Source organism: Larimichthys crocea, chromosome XVIII (genome assembly GCF_000972845.2).
Source record: "Larimichthys crocea isolate SSNF chromosome XVIII, L_crocea_2.0, whole genome shotgun sequence".
Lineage (NCBI taxonomy): Eukaryota > Metazoa > Chordata > Actinopteri > Sciaenidae > Larimichthys > Larimichthys crocea.
Window position 1 is genome coordinate 18,312,291 of NC_040028.1, and position 12,058 is coordinate 18,324,348.

The window sequence follows — 12,058 nt, forward strand, 5'->3', positions numbered from 1 at the left end:
TTGTAGTTTATATTACAAGATCAGGTAAATATTGCAATTTCACTTCCGTAATCTGAGCTTCTTTTTAAAAATGTTTTTTATCTGTGATACGGTTCTTTAATTTTCGTGCATGGGAAGCAATGAAAGGTTATCTTATTGTGTTGATGTCTTTTTGATTGATTTTGTTGATTGTGTATTATAGGGATGGTGGACCTTTTACTCTTACTGTTGTAGCTGGTTTTAAGTTTGTTTTTAAGTGTTTGTACTGTAGAATTAATAATAATATGAATGTTTATTATAATATAGGCCTACATATGTGGGGACCCTTGAAGAAAAAAAGACAGATAAAATAACTTAATGATGCGAAGAGTTTGTTTGAAGGCATGTGAGTTCAGCAGGACCTCCTGAAATAATGATGAGCCATGAAAGAAATCAACTTCCGCCTCATCATCTGAGGAGGGGCGACATCGTCCCTCCCGGTTGGTCCTTTTCTCTGGCGTTGTCCCGGTATGCTAGTCCTCGTGTTTGTGACGTCCACCAACGGGACGCGGCGATCAAGTTAACGCGACGTGCATCCTGATGCACACGGCGGAAAACGCAAGTGATGTTCCCTTCAAATTTAGAGTTTCTCTTCTTTGCAATACTTGTTTGAAGTGGGGTTTTATTTATTGATTTTTTACATTTACAACATTAAACTAAGTCAAGAATAAAAGATGCAAATGCTTATTTGACAAATAAAACATGAAAAATGAAGTCCGCAGAACAGATAGGGCACCAGTCCATGTCAGTATGTTAAGCAGTCCGGGCATTTACCAGGAGTGGTTTGAAACTTAAGGAAATACAGTTGTGTTCCTATATTTTATTTGTTCATGGTCACTTTCTTTGCAATAATTCCTTTAGCACTAATGGTCACTTTGATCCTCGGTACTTTGTCTGTTTTGAAGGTTGATTGTTTTTCGGTGTTTATTTGTGTAGGGTAATAGATAAAAATATTCTTCGTTTACGTTTATTTTTTTTGGCTATGATTTTACTATCTATCTTCTATCTATCTATTATCTTATTTACTATTGTCTATCTGTTCTATTTGCATCTATTACACGCTTAAACGATAAAGCAAATTTGAATAAGTTTTTAATCTTGTATTCGTTTTTTTTAATTCAATGATTTTTGCAGTGTTTGTTGTTAGTGTGGGAACTCAGTCAGCAATCAGTGACACTGACTGATATCTTTAGTTGAAACTCTATAATTGCCTGGGCCTCAGTGAGTCAGATTAGCACCCCTTCTGATGTCGGAGCACAAACACGGACAATTACGTTTTTGCATTTGTGGCTACATTATTATAAATGTAAATTTGGTTCTTGTATATAGGGCGGCTTAAGGTACAAGAAGCAAGTATATACCTAAGCAGGGGCGCCGTATAGGGGGGAAAGTTAGGACAATCCAAGGGGCCCACGACTGACAGGGGCCCAAAAAAGGTAAACACAAATTAAAATTATATAACCAAATTTTGTGTCATGGGGCCCAAATTCCTGGCGGCGCCCCGTTTATAAGGTATATACAAGAACAAAATTTACATGAAATAATGTGCACACATGAGAAAGTACTTGTCGGTGTTTGCGTCAGAATACAGTAATGGTGTATTTCAGGTCTTTTTTCAAAAGAAATATCGCCGCTAACAAGTTCTTCTTAAGTTTGACGTTAGCTGCAACACAAACACACACAAACACACATAAAAAAAAAAAAAAAATAAAAAATTCTCCTCTCACCCCGGCGGGTGGTATCCGTGTCACCTCAAGCTCGGGTCCTCTACCAGAGGCCTGGGAGGTTGAGGGTTCGGCGCAGTATTCTCGATGTTCCTAGGACTCACTCTTCGGACTGAGGCTTCAGATGTTGTTCCTGGGATTTCTGGAGCCACTCTCCCAGTTTGGGGGTTACTGGCCAAGTGCCCCCACTACACGGGGACACGCAACCTTGACCTTCCACATCCATTCCAGCTGCTCTTTCAACCCTTGATAGTTACTCAAGTTTCTCAGTTCCTTCTTCCTGATGTTGGCGTCAGCGGGGATCGCCACATCTATCACCACTACCCTCTTCTGCCTTTGTCCAACCACCACTATGTCCGGCTGGTTAGCCAGGACCTGTTTGTCAGTCTGGAAGCTGAAGTCCCACAGCACCTTGGCCCTGTTGTTCTAGCCACCTTCTGTGGTATGGCCCATCGGGATTTAGGTACTTCTATTCCATACGGTTGCAGATGTTCCTGTATACTACTCAGCCACTTGGTTGTGCCTCTCCATGTACGCTGATCCAGCTAGCATCTACAACCCTGCTACTAGTGCTGGACTGTCTCAGGGGCTTCTTTACACAGTCTGCATCTTTGGTCTGGTCTACTCTGGTAGATCCTGGCCTCTATGGCTCTTGTGCTTATGGCCGTTCTTGTGCTGCCATGATTAGTGCCTCTGTGCGTCTGTCAGCCGCATTACCAGCCACTGGTAGGATTTCTTGATATCAGCCACTTCCTCATCTGACGGTGGTACATGCCATGTAGGGCTTGTCCCTCCAGGTTGTCTGTCCTCCTCCTCTGCACTCTCATCAGGGTTCTGTTGCCTGAGACATTCACTAGCAGTTCATCCTTCGGGGCCATCTTTCTGATGTAGTCTGTATTTTGATGTTCATCTGGCCGTGGCCTTGACGCTCACTATCTTCGGCCCCCCTCTTCCGCTTAGTGTATAGTCTCAGGGTGTGGACATTATATATATATATATATATAATAAATATATTATATATATATAATTATATATATATATAATATATATATATATATATATAATTTCCCCCTGGGATTATTAAAGTATTTCTGATTCTGAAAAACAGGGCTTTTATTTTGAAAAGCGCCACGGAAGCCGGCCGTTGAGCCGTTGGTAGCTTGCCGCGGGCTGATCGATGTGGAGGCAGTTCAGCCTGCGACAGAAAAACAAGCGAGGTTAGGTCGAGCGGTCCGTGTTTTAAAGAAAGAAGAAAGAAAACGAAGTGGAAACCGACGGATATGTGGATTTAAACGTCATCTCCGTCGCTTTTAGTCACTTGTTGTTCGGTTACCGGGGGGTCGGCGGCGGTTGCGGCGGAGCTGCCCGTTCCAGAGTGTCGCCGTTTGCCCATTCTCACTGGAGCGAACACAAGGTAAGAGACCGCGGGTGAACTGTGTGCAAGTTGTGGACGTGTGTGGCTCCACTCCGCCCGCTTAAGTAGCTGTTTAACGTCTTATTTAGATTTATTTTGTGGCTCGGGAGAAGTCGTAAAAGTTGGGATTTAAAACAAACAGACCGGGCCTCACTTTGTAGCTTTGACGCTTGGCTCTTTGTCCAGATTGTGCTAGAACTCCGTGTGAAAGCCTCACGGTTTAGCTCCTGTTGCCGTAAAAAAAAGCCTTAAATGTTCCAGTTTTATAACTAAAAAGCTTGTTTAAATTCACATCACATTTTTTTTAAAGCTTTATTCACACGGTGCCACTTCTTTAAAGCCTGCAAGCGACGGCAGGTCTCCACACTCCCCTGCCCCCCAACACAGATGGCACGTTTTGTTGTTCCGACATTTCTCCCACACTAACCCGTGTTTTTAGGAAACACATTCAGTCATGTGGTGTTAGTGAAGAGTGTGTGTGTCAGATATTCTCTGCAGCTTTTACACAATGAACCACAATGGCCAAAAACACACACACACACACGCACACACAAACACGCCGAGCTGTCACCGTTTCTAGCGGCTCTTCGTGGTAACTACACCCCCCGGTCAGTCCCCATGAATGATGAGCTGCATTTGCTCTTGTTAGTTGCACGTTAATTGTGCATGATAGCAGTACACTTCTCATGGCACACCTAATCTTGCAAGACACACCCCGCACTGTTAACAGCACCATGGTAACGCTTTAAATAAAATAAAACACCAGGACAAGGTTCATCAGCAATGACAGGTATGTGCAGAGCAGGTGCAATAATAGACTGCTTGGCTTGTGGCACAACACATGCCTAAGATTTTTCCCAAGTGTGTTTGCAATGTCATATTTTGGGTGTAGACGTGGAAGTTTTTGTTTAGCAGTGGGTGTACATTTACTCCAATTACTGTGTTTTTTGCGCATAGGGATGGGAATTCATAGATTTTTACGATTCCGATTCCATTATCGATTCTGATTAATGATTCGATTCTTTGTCGATTCCAATTTGGGGGAAAACAAACAGTTTTATCAGCATCAACTTTGTTTAGTTAGAAGTATCACGACCTTACAAACCAACAGCGAGGTCAAAAAACTGTGGCAAATACGCACATTTAATGTTAACCGTTACCGCTGCTGCTAGGTTGAGATGCATCTCCAGTCCGAAGCGTGTCAAAAACACGGCATTCATTTAAAAATATTGCACGTTGTGTTTGCAAATGTTTCTGCATGTTCGTCGTGTTCCCTCCCGACGTTGTTATCTCCGCTTTGAAATGATTGCAAGTCGCCCTGTTGCCGTCTTTTGTGTAAAATGCAGCCAAACTTTGGAGTGAGTGTTTACTACTGATTGCACGGCACCGTGCGAAACTTGCATAAGCACGTGGCGAATTAGTCGTGCTTGCTGGAATCGATAAGAATCGTTAGATAAACTGCCAAACGATTCCATGGACCGGTTCTCAACAAGAACCGGTTCTCGATTCCCATCCCTATTTATGCCACTTTTTACTTGTATTCTACTACAGAGAATCTTGTACTTTCAAACCCACTACATAACACGCTAATTTGCAAATTTTTTGCATTTGCTCGTTTAATTTTTTGAGTTTTTGCTACTTTTACTTTAAAGGACCAGTGTGTAGGATTTTGTCGTTCCACCACCGACAGTTTAAGGACTGGCTTGCGTATCCGTGACGTCGCCCACAGGTTTCTGAAGAACCGCTTTGAAGCTCAAATCTGTTGCAAAAGACGTGAGTCATTGTAAAGCTGAGCGGGCTGAGTGACGTCTGGTTTCCTCAAACAAACCACCTGTAACGGCGCCAACCTGTCAATCAAAGTGTCCACGCTGTTAATTCTGCATAGTTTTAATATCATTTGAACAGGTGAGCTCTATAAAACGCTCGGTGGTACTGGTGGTGGGGTGGTTGGCAGCACCCTCGCCTCACTTCTCTAACACAAAACACAAACAAAGGCCGTGTCTAGAGTCAGTGTTTGGTTTGTCTGTTTTAGGCTACTGTAGAAAATGGTGGACTCTCTGGCATCTGTGGAAAAGAGGCTTGTTCTAAGCAAACAAAAGCATTTTTTTATTTTGCTCTCATGAAAAAAGAGTTGGTAAATATTTATTCCTTTGCTTCCATATTCTGTAAATGGAGCCTTAAATCTGACACAGTGGACCTTTCTAAGTGAAATATTGAATATTCTTCTACCACTGCCAGATAAAGTTGATTAGATCGTCGTCAGGAATTTAATTAGCAAAGATAGTTAATTAATGGGTCAATGCGTCATTTTCTCTACAAGTAAGATGAAATCTGTGGATGTTGGTGGGAGAAAATATGATATAGATGTGGTCATTTTTAACACCAACAATTAAACGGTTAATCAAGCATCGGTAGATTAATCAGTCATAAAAATAGTCTAGGTGCGGCTCTCCGTCTCTGTTTTTTGTATTATTTTGCTTCCTGCCTTTATGTAACGTATTATCAGAGGTCAAAACTCATGCTGTCATCCATTCACTAGGTACTGCTCGTAAATTAAGTCAACGCGATTAAAGCATGAATCATTTACCGAGGAAGCTGATTCATTCATCCAGGCACAAAAACGCTTCATGCTGTGTGTCATTCAAATCATGGTATGCATAATATTGGAAGTCCCCTCAAGAGTTCAAATGCACGAAAATGATTGCTTAATGTGTGTATGTACAAATAGTTCTAATAATAATACTGAAACTTTAGTCTTGTCAAGTCACAGAAAAATAATAGATTTAACTAGATATAGATAGATGTAACTCTGTATTTGAATATTTTGTGTTTCTGGGACTGTTTGACAAACTATTTCTGAATTTCAATAACATTTCACATTTTAAAAGCTATTATAACTGGAAATAACTGACCATGAATACTAGTTTATAATAAACAGAGTTGCAGCATTTCAAGTTGATTAATACACAGCTTACATGATGTAACCTTCAGAGAGATACACTGAACCTTCCTCTGTTTTTCTAAATCAGATTTCCCATAAAAGAATTGTGATTTCCTCTTCAGCCTCACAGAGATCAACCTCCAGGAAGCCTGTGTCAAATAACAGCGATAAAGCTGCAAACAACACTTGATGTAATGAATAGACATTTATTATTTAATTTCTCTACAGGCCAAGTGTAATAATTAACAACCAATCAGGCCGATTAAAAAGAGACAACAGAGGTGATGTTGCTTGACTTTCACAGTCGCCTTTTTATTGGTGCAATTCCGGTAATTAAAAGGTAATCGTGATATTTCTTAATTCTGATGAGCTCAGCTGACCGCACCGGTCTAACAAGTGACCTACTGTGAAAGATAAAGTTCTAGTCCGTAGAAACTCAGGACTCGTCTTCTCGTGATGATGTTTGAAGTAGGCCACTTCGTGGAAGGATTTGACCTCGGGCAGATAAACAAAGTGAAGCATGAAACCGAACGTGACATTTATTCCACATTCATAATATCACACCTGTTTGTTTCTCTCAGTGTGTAAATATGTCCTCATTTCCCATCAGTTTGCTGGATTCAGACATCGCTGCGCATAACAAACTCCCTGAGTCAGGACATTAACTCGCAATGTTGTCGTCACGATGAATAAATATACCAGGTCCTCGTTTCCTCTTCGTCTTCTTCTGTTTTGATTGACAGGTGTGAGCTGAGACTAAGTTAGACTCAGCTCGTCTTCCACGCTGGAAGTGATCACACAGGGCCCACACAACGTTTGTCTTATCTTTGTTTTGAGTAGGAGTCGGTGGAAAAAGACGTTAGAAACTTTTAAACCACCATCCTGTGTAACGTGAAACTTGACACTTTCTTTTTACCAGAAGATACTATGAGTCATAACACGCAGTGATAATTATAATTTAAGAGTCTGATAATTTAACACTAAAAAATTCATACTTTCATAATGTAATTAGTAGTTAAATAATTCAAGTTAGTCATTACAAGACGGGTGAAGTACCGCCTTTTTTTTTTTTTTTTTATCCCAGACGTAAACAATGTTTGAAGATGATTGCATCACCCGTCTTACGTTTATGGCCCATATTAAATGGAGTTTTCTGGAGCGCTGATAGATTTATAAGTCACTTTAAACGTTTAATTACGTATGGTTTTTAGACAAAAGCTTTTTAATGGTTTTAGACCGCCTCATGTACTTTATCATTTTCATTTCTGCTGGACATCTCAAATAAAAATACACAAGTGTTCCGCGTATCTCTGACAGTCCGTCTCTCCTGTGGTGTCCAGGACGCAATAGTTTGGTAGTTTACCCAAAACTTTTGTGAGTCGACACTTTGATTGTCTCCAGTCGTTCCCCCTCCGGGGGGGAAAAAACGATGCAGGAAATAGCGATCACTGTCAAAATTGGTGTTTTTGGCTTTGTGGAAAGTGAAACGTTTCCTCTCTCAGGAAGAAGAGAGAGGACTTAATAAGTGCAGGGACAGATGGGCGGGTCAGGAGACGTAACACACATAAAGCAGCAATAGTTGGTGGGGTAGATTTAAAAGGTCAAACCATGTCAATGTAATAATCTGTAATCTGGGAATGGGCAGCCATTAACAGTTTCATATAATTGATGAGACAATAATCCCCCCTTCCTGCGACCCCGTAATTTTTTAAGAGGAGGAGGAGTTGTGCTGTCCATCGAGCAGACGGTCAACGCTGTGACCATTGAACTGTATGCGTGTCCTTCTTAAGGAAAAACTAAGGCTTGTTTTGTACACATGTACTGGTGTGCTTGCATTCAGAGCTGATAATAAAACTGGGGAACTTGTATTGCCGACGATACTTCACTTCCTTGTTTTAATTGTTAGGATTTTAGCCATTTAGACTCCAGGATGGTCCGTGTCAAGTCGTCCACAAGATAGTAGATATTTATGGTCTCCAGGGGATGAACCCCAAGGCTTTTGGTGCCCGGACTTTCCCTTAAGGGCTAAATTCCAGCCGGGCACGAATGCAACCTTTCTGGATGTGTCACGCTGACCAGAGTGTCGCGACTGTTTTGTCAGCGTTTGGCAACCCCCCAGAAAGATCCACGGTCTTGTTTCCAGTGCTATCAGACAGGATCAGGTGGTTGCGTGGCAGTGTGTATTTGTGATGAAGGTAACTGCATGTGAAGCAATCAGGAAATAACTTTTATCTGTATCGATGCCAGCGGCTCGCTAGTCTCATTCAGGTCCTATGTCGCTAGAACCAATGCTCGCTTTCTCCTTCTATCTCTCTGCCAAACCATCTGACAGAACCAAATGAAACTTCGTTCATGTACATACTTTTGGGCAGTGTAAATAAACTATGATAGTTTAGTCCATGATTCCAACTGGAGTCCTCAGTCTCATAACATCAGCCTGCATTTTACCAAAAGTTGGAATAGGGCTCGACTTCTCCCATCACAGGTCGCTGTGTTTCTTTGGCCAACCACTGCTGGCAAACCAAAATGTTCTACCCCCACTCAAATGAATGGAAAGACCTGTGCTGATCCCGTCTGGATACCCCAACACTCATGAGGTTGACAGCTGTTTGATCGGAGTGAATCCTGATGTCTTTTGTACTGCGCAAACTATCTCCAGCATCTACATAATGACTGGGCATCGACATTCATGCTTTCCATGCAGTGTGTTCTAATAACTTTGGCGTTCTTAGCAGCTCGGAACATAATTTTGATTTTTGGGGATAAATATCTCACACCTGTTGAGTCGAGTGACATTTCATCGTTCAGCTGCAAGAACGTAACAGAGGGACTTGTACTTTTGGTTTATCTCTCCATGTTAACATGCTAAAAGTTGGTCGACCAGGCAAACATTATACACTTAACATCAGCAACCAGTTTCATTGTGAGTGTGCTGATGTCAAGCAATTCAGCTCAAGCGCACGGATGCCAGCCTCACAGTGCAGAGTGGAGTGACCTTTGTTAAAAACCAGTTTGATAATCGTGAGCGGCTGGTCCTCTTGCCTGTAATTTACCCTAGTCCTGTGTCAACAACGTGTATTTCCCGCTTCTTATCATAGTTTAGAGTTTCATCTGTCCTGTCCCAAGCGTGCTCTCTTTTGTTCCTGTTTCAGTTTGCTCCACCTCTCCTTCATCGTCTACATCACTTCCTCCTTGCCACCCAGCTTGAGTTTCCTAATTCATCGCCACAACACGAACTAAACATTCTGTTTGGCTTCCAGTGTCCTTGTGGTCAACCACTGGCACTGGGCCTAATCCTACACTGGGACACTGAGGCGAGGAGGGGCATAGAGAGTCATGACAGGGGAGGAAGGAGTGCAACTGGGGCAGTTGAGTAAAGCTTGTTATAACGGTGGTGGGATGTATCTCAGCCTCACACTCACTTGATCCACAAGCCACACCCGTTGGACTTGTTAATCCTTGGATGACGCATGAGAAGGGAAGTGTTCAGGGCCTGAGTGTGGCCGTGGGTAAATCACAGAGGTTTAAATCAGGTCAATCATTAAAGATCCCATAATGATGGAGCACAGTGAAGGGTTAAGATTAACGAGTATATTATTTTAAAAACAGAAAAATTGTAGAGTAGGATCTCTAATGCTGGTGGCGATTTCTTAATTAATGAAATGATGTGGAAATAGCATGAGTTTTTGGGGAGTAGGGGGGTGTAGTAAACCTCCCGAAGGTCTTCATGGAGATCACTGCAGATTGTAAATCAACTCCCGCCACTGAACAGAGAAACATGCCATGAAATTTCATAAACAGAGTCAAAACTGCTCGTTAAAATCGTATCAAGGGTCAACGGCTCCCATCACACTTTATTGAGTGTGGTGTGGTCATGATTATGGCAGCGAAAAGATTGGTACTAGGTCACGAAGAGAGACTAGCGGGGAGTGAATTCAACACTCTCTTAGCAGGAGTGTCAAATTGGGACGAAAAGGATTCAGAGACCTTAGTTGCCTGCAGGTACACATACACAGTACGATATTAAAGTGAACGATTAGCTGTCTAAATGGAGAAAAATTACAAATCACTGGAATATTCATTAACTTGACTGCTGCCTCATATTTCAGCAAGAATGAACCTAGTGCAATGCCTCAGTGCAAGATAAGTAAACAGGTTTTTCCAAGTACTTTGGGTGAGAGATCCGAACTATTTCTCTCCAGATACGATTCTGATACACTAAACCAAAGTACGTATTGGCCATACCAATCGCAATTTTTTGGAAAAGACATGAAATACACTATTACTGTATTCTGACGCAAACACGGACAATTACTTTTGCATGTGTGCACATTATTTCATGTAAATTTTGTTCTTGTATATACCTTATAAGCAGGGGCGCCGCCAGGAATTTTGGGCCCCATGAAAAAAATTTGGTTTAATAATTTTATGTTGGTGATTACCTATTTTCTGGGGCCACTGTCAGTCGTGGGCCCTTGGAATTGTCCTAACTTTTCCCCCCTATACAGCCCCCCTGCTTATAAGGTATATACTTGTTCTTGTACCTTATAAGATATATACAAGAACAAAATTTACATTAAATAATGTGCACAAATGCAAAAGTAATTGTCCGTGTTTGTGTCAGAATACAGAAGGGGGTGTCTCTGACTCACTGAGGGAGGCATTATAGAGTTTCAACTAAAGATATCAGTAGTGTCACTGACAGTTGACTGAGTTCCCACACTCAGCAACATAAAACATTGTGTCAACACAAGTCAGTAATATTAAAAAACATAAAGAAATAAAAATAGATAAAAAAAATCTATTTTTATTTATTTTTGTTTTTTAAAGGTGCTAGATAGATAGATAGAAAAAGGCAAAAAAAACCCACAATAAACAGACAGAAATTAAACAGACAGAAATATCTATAACCTACACAATAAACACGAAAAACAATCAACCTTCAAAACAGACAAGTACTGAGGATAAAAGTGACCATAGTGTAAGAAATATTGCAAAGAAAGTGACCATGATACAAATAATAATATAGGAACACAACTGTATCTTCCTTAAGTTTCAAACCCTCCTGGTAAATGGACTGCTTAACATACTGAGCATGGACTGGTGTATCTGTCTGGGACTTATTTTTATGTTTTATTGTCAAAATAAGATTGTGCATCTTTTATCTTGACTTAGTTTAATGTTGTAAAATTTAAAAATCAATAAAAAAAATTTAATCATTAAAAAAAAAAAAGTTTCAACCCCTCCTCTGTTCAACAGAGTTATTGAACAGAAGAGAAACTCTAATTTTGAAGGAACATCACTTGGTTTCCGGTGTGATCAGGATGACGTCGGTTAACTTGATCGCCGGTCCCGTTGGTGACGTCACCAACACCGGGACTAGTACAGGACAACGCCAGAGGAAAAGGGACCAACCGGGAGGGACGATGTCGCCCCTCTCAGATGATGAGGGGAAGTTTGATTTCTTCATGCTCCTCATTATTTCAGGAGTCCTGTGAACTCAACAAACTCTTTGCACTCATTAAGTTATTTTATCTGTCTTTTTGTCTACACCAAATGTTGAGATTCTTCACACAAAAACATGAGTTAGGCTATATTATACATAAACATTCATATTATATTAATTCTACAGTACAAACACTTAAAAACAAAACCTAAAACAGTACAACAGTTTAGAAAAAGAGGCCACATCACATAATAATAACACAAATCAACACAAACATCAACTAATAAATAAGACAAACATCAAATAAGATCAACTTCATTGTTCCCATGCGGGAAAATTAAAGAAGTATCACAGATAAAAACATTTTTAAAAAGAAGTTCAGATTAGGGAAGTGAAATTGGAATACTACATGATCTTGTAATATAAACTACAACAAAGAGCAGGGAGAATAAAAACAGAGGTTTTATATATTATTTGATATATCTATGAAAGAGTATAGCGATATTCAAGGAGGG